Below are 5,553 nucleotides of genomic sequence, written 5' to 3' on the forward strand. Positions count from 1 at the left end.
AAAGATTTAAAGACATGAAATGTATAATGGTATGTGATAACCTAAATAAATAAATAATTTTTAATTATTATTAACGATCAAACTGTTCAATTTAAAAATTTTAATGCATAGATCAAATTTACAAATTTGTAAAAAATTTAAAAATCATTTGATACTTCATTTCATTAATTCAAATTGACGGATAATCATAGAATCATTTTATACATTGATTAAAATTAATGAAACGAAGTATCAAATGATTTTTAAATTTTCTAACAATTTACATATTTGATCTATGCATTAAGAACTTTAAATTGAACGGTTAGATAATTGAAATTTCATAGAGAAAATGAGTTATTGAACGGAGTAAGTCTATGTAACTCTTAGAGTAAAAAGATCCATCTTCTTTAATATATATATATATATATATATATATATATATATATATATATATATATATATATATATATAATTTGCTTTCCTTTTGTGTTTCATTTTCTGTTTATGGTTTTTTAGTTTATTAGTTGTCATGGTACATGTGTTTGTTACCTTTTTCTTTAATTTGGATTTTATACGATGTAAGTTTTAATTAGATATTCAGCGAATCATATTAATAAAGATTTGAACAAATTATATTACTATTAAACATCCGATAAATAAGGATATATTTAAAGAAATAACTTATTTAAGATATTATATAATAATTTTTTATGTAATAAGATCAATGAATAATGATATGTTTTAAGAAATAATACTTGTTTAAGATCTTATATAATAAGTTTTTATATGATAAGATCTTATAATGTTATATTACTATATATTTTTGAGAAAGTTGAATTGAATCTTTAATTTTTAAAAATAAGATTAATTTAATCAATGTTTACTTAATTAAAAAATAACTTATTTAACATATTTTAATAAATAAAACTTAATTGATACCTTCTAAAATAAAAATAATGTTATTAAACGTAAGAAACAAATTAAAGATTGAATTTTTTTAACAAATAAAAACTAATATAACAATTAATAATTTATATTTCTATTTATATTAATTATAAATATTTCTTATATTATATAATAATTTATATAATTTATTTAATATTTTTTAAGTTAAATTTGGTTCTCTTATTTTTAAAAGATTCAATAATTAATTTTCTTATTTAAATATTAAATTTATTTTGAAAATACTCAATTGAGTCTTTAATTTTTTAAAATATATTAATTTAATCAAATTTCTTTCCTTTTAACTTCAATTATTTTTAAAAAATAAGAGTAAATTTAATTTTAAAATAAATCAAATTCAATAAATTTGAATAAATAAAAACTTAATTAATACTTTTTAAAATAAAAATTATAAAATTAAAATGAGTATAGTTGCTGACCCTCTGAAACACTCTCAAATGCACTCTCGAACCCTACCTCTTGCTCACTCTAGAACGCTCTCTCTCGCACACCGTAAGACCCAAACCCTCTCAACTCAGTGAAACCTAAAACGCTTGTTTATCTTCAACAACCCTCGAAGGAAACATTGAAGTCGTATTCGACGAAGGGCAACACAGGGAAGTCATTTTAGGTGCGTATCTTCATTTTGTGTTTTGGTTGTTTTTGCCTCTCTCATCTTGTACAAATGCGTGGGTGCTAATGTTTTAGGGTGTGGAGGAACTCCCGGAGGAGGTTTTCGGAAACGCAGTCGTCCTATTGTGCGACTCCCTTGTGAAGGTATTTGTTTCATTTTAGGGTTTCCTCTGTTTCCTCTGTTTCATCATTCTGTATGAGCCTGATTTTGCAAAGTTGATATAGCCCTCTGTTTTGTTTTTGCGATGCTTCATTCTGTGTCCAGTATGTCGTTTAAAGCATCTAATTTATTTATTTTATATTCTATTTGTAGTGATTCAAAATGTCTAACAATGTGATTGTTGTATTATCCAAATAAATTGATTTTTAAATAACGTAGTTTGTGCTTGGATTTGGGTTTGCAAACTTTATTCTATATGAGCCTGATTTTGCAAAGTTGACTTTGGTTAAAGAATGGGTTTGAGTGAATGGATTTATATGTGTTTGAGTAGACACATGAAAAATTGATTTTTTTTAGAAAATATGATTGTTCTATACATGGAGAAGTAAATAGAGTGTGGCTAGAAATTTTCTTTTAATCATACATGGAGAAGTAAATTCAACAACCACAAGACCATAATTGCATTGGCTTGTGATATTTTTTTACAATGTTGACGATAGCCTCTGTTTCAGGTTTATCAGGTTCCTGATTTGATATATTTACAACATAAGAATTTACTAGCAAGTGCTGCAAGGACTTATTTGAACTACGAAGACAAAATCAAGTGCTGCAAGGATCCTCATATGTAAGTCAAAATTACCTTATGTAATATCGACTTTTTCACAAACTTTCTCATTTAATTTTTTCACAAACACCTATAAAGTTACAAGGGATTTTTTGCAAGTTAAGGAATCAAATACCTATCTCAATCAAAAGGCTCTCAAGCTAGATGCTAATCTAAACTAAGCCTAAATCTCAATCTTGATTACCGCAATTGAATAGTCACTAGCTTATACTAATAGTCAATCTTTTTTCAGCTAACAAATTTTTTTAAAGTAAAATACTGATCTTTTATAATAATTAGCTTTCATATTTTTTCATTCTTTTGTGACAATGGAGCTTGATGCAGAGTTGAATTTATCTCACATTGGCTGTTCTAGCTGCTATTCTGGTCAAAGAGATTCCTGTGCTGGTGGAAATCAAAACAAGGAAGAGGAAAAGAAAGTCAATACGGGTTTATTGGTAGGAAGTGGGGAATATACTCTTGTTTATTCAATTCAATATTTTTTTCCATGCCAGCGAGTCAATTCGGCTTTCCTGTTTTATTGTTTTAATTTTGTGTTTATAATTTAGTTATTGGAAACAATATGTCGGTAATAATTTAATTGCCTTTGTAGTCTATAGTGAGAACTTTGGGAATGATAGTCAACTAGTCAGAAACATTTCAAAGGATTTTTAAAACTTAGCACCCAAACAATTAGAGTGGTGGGTATATAAAAGCATATTGAATGCTACTGATAAACAAGTGAATAGAAATCCAACTCCACTTCACTTTTAGTCTATATTTCCTCAACTTATGAATAATGCTAAATAGTACAGTACAATTATTTTGGCATTCGTATATTCCTCTTTTATGTCATCTATAACAATCAAAACTGGAATCACTTCAGTAGTTAAAATTGTAATGGTGGTAGTTAAAATGGTGCATAAAATTAATAGTTATTATAAAATAAGTTTCGAAACTGTATGTTATAAATAAACTGTAATAGATGATCGACCAAATTGGTTCTTTAATAATTGACTCCTGAAATAAATAAAATGATCAAATTATAGTAACTTGGAATTTATATAATCAAATAATGATAGCATGGGAGATTGATTTTAATATTGAATTGAGGCTGGTGTTGATCTAGATGGAAATTTAGTACTCCTATTAGCATGTAACACAGGAAGGAATCTAAAGTTAAAACTTTGTTTCTAACTTGTACAGCTGACTTTTACCTCATAACATGGGTAAATTTTACCACATGTTAAAACATTAGTTGTAATTTTAGTGTTGTTTCATAATTGTAGGCAACTAGTATGTGTCATCCAAAGTTTGTTCGTTCATAATCTCACTTACCATATTAATGTGTTTTCTTGGCAGCATGTTTGTGTCGACAGTGAAGAGGCTGAGGGTGTTGAAGAGATCTGATCTTCCTGCTTTTACCCGTGAGTTGGAGTATTTAACTTAATTTAGCAGAATTTATGTTTTGTTTTGGTTGTGATGAATGATTGAAGAAATGTGTTTGATTTTTGTTTTGATTTTTTTCTCTTAAAAACGCTATTGGAGAAGTTTATGCACACATTGATGGAGGACCATCCAAGGAAGAGGAATACATGAAGGCCATTGGACCTTTGACAAGGTCCATGGTAAGGAAGCTAGAAGAGACATCTAAGGAGGAGGTGCTTCTTAGACCCTTGCTCACCATGAGCATTGTGTACTTTTCTCCTTAGTAGTATCTTGAGTAGTCCCATTGTATATATTGTATATAGTAGACTTTGTATAGGATTGTTTTGCCTTTGTATTTTGGAGGCACCTTTTTCTTTTTAGAAGTAGGCATAGGAGTGGCATTAGTAGACTAAAGTGTGCTCCTAGCATTTTAGCCAAATGTGGCCTTAGGATAAAGGTTTTACATATTGGACTCATTTAACTCCTAATTTTTCATAGATTTGATTTAGCTAGGTACCATTCACATTGAATGAACCTAACTAAACCAAATGAACCATTTTCAAACCGGGTGGAGTTAAATGGAACCAATCAAAACCGTCCACATCTTTGTGTTCACACCTTGTGTTCACATTGGTGCACACTTGGCCAAATGCTTGGACCTCCTTTCTCTCCTACACAAGGGCGGTTTAGGAAGGCTCAACCATGGTTCTTAGTGAACCATGGTCTAGTCTTTTCTTGCTCCCTAAGTTGGACGGACCCAACCATGGTTCCTAGTGAACCATGGTCTAGTCTAGCTTAACCCCTAGGTGGCCACGCCTATATAGCCTCAAATTTTCACTTGTATAACACTTTTGGCATTAATGAGAATTGAGTGTTCAGATTAGAGATCAGAATTCTCTCCTCCCAAAGGTCCTAAATCTCTTTGTGCAAAACCAATCTCTTATCACTTTTCCAAAGACAAGTGTGGCGGATTGAAGAGTGCTTATCCCTTCACCAAGAGTGGCGCATTCTTGAGAGGTTTCCCCCACCATCTTAAGGTGGCCGTGAGGTTCCTTCCTCCATTGGAACCTTACACAAGCATTGGAAGGATTCTAGGAGTACAAAGATCTAGGGAAAGACTTGAAGGAAGCTACATCAATCCGGCCTCCTCCAAAGTTCTTCCATCATTTGGTATCAAGAGCTAGGTCTCCAAGTAATCCGATTCCATTGCTTTCTTTCTTTTCTTTTGCATGTCTTGAATCATCTTGGTAGAGTCTTGTTGCTGTTCTCCTTGTCTTCTTTTTCCTTTTTGAGTCTTGGTATGTTCTTGGAGTGATTCTTGTGTCACATTTATAAATCTATAGAATTCACTCACATTGTCTTGCTTTTCTTGGTTCATTTTTGATAATTCTTGTGAATCAATCTTGGTATGTGTTGTAGGTACTCTTTGTTTGTCTTTCTATATGAATTAGGATTTTCTTTATTTTCTTTTGTGTCCCTACAAGTTTCGGTCTTAAAAGAAAATTCAAGAAAGAAACAAGAATGCATGCTTTTTCTTTTTGTAATCTACTAGTTTTGTCCTAGTTGTCATGTGTAGTTCTTGCTTGTCATTAAATCCGTGTAGTCCCTTTTTCTTTTTGAATCTTGAAATATTAATCTCTGAACTTGAGTTGTGTCATTGCTGGTTGCATGTTAAAATCATTCTTAGAGTGCTCACAAATTAATTCCTATGCATGTTATTAGACCTAACATGTTCTAGAGTCAATTTTTGTGAAATTCTTTGCTATTAGTTTCATAGCAATTGTTGACCAGCAATTCTTTTGTGTGT

At 30.3% G+C, this 5,553-nt stretch overlaps 1 long non-coding RNA gene across 2 annotated transcripts; it reads left to right on the forward strand.

Moving 5' to 3' along the window:
• The first annotated feature begins 438 nt into the window (after positions 1-438).
• LOC145953191 (uncharacterized) lies at positions 439-5,168 on the forward strand. Of its 2 annotated transcripts, XR_014430739.1 has the most exons (5): positions 439-1,552; positions 1,630-1,698; positions 2,227-2,339; positions 2,664-2,776; positions 3,681-5,164. It is a non-coding gene; the product is annotated as an uncharacterized LOC145953191 (long non-coding RNA). The 2 variants fall into 2 exon arrangements; XR_014430738.1 differs by having other exon boundaries at positions 2,664-5,168.
• Positions 5,169-5,553: the final 385 nt, after the last annotated feature.

Source organism: Cajanus cajan, chromosome 11, assembly GCF_000230855.2.
Source record: "Cajanus cajan strain Asha chromosome 11, NIPB_CcT2T_4, whole genome shotgun sequence".
Lineage (NCBI taxonomy): Eukaryota > Viridiplantae > Streptophyta > Magnoliopsida > Fabales > Fabaceae > Cajanus > Cajanus cajan.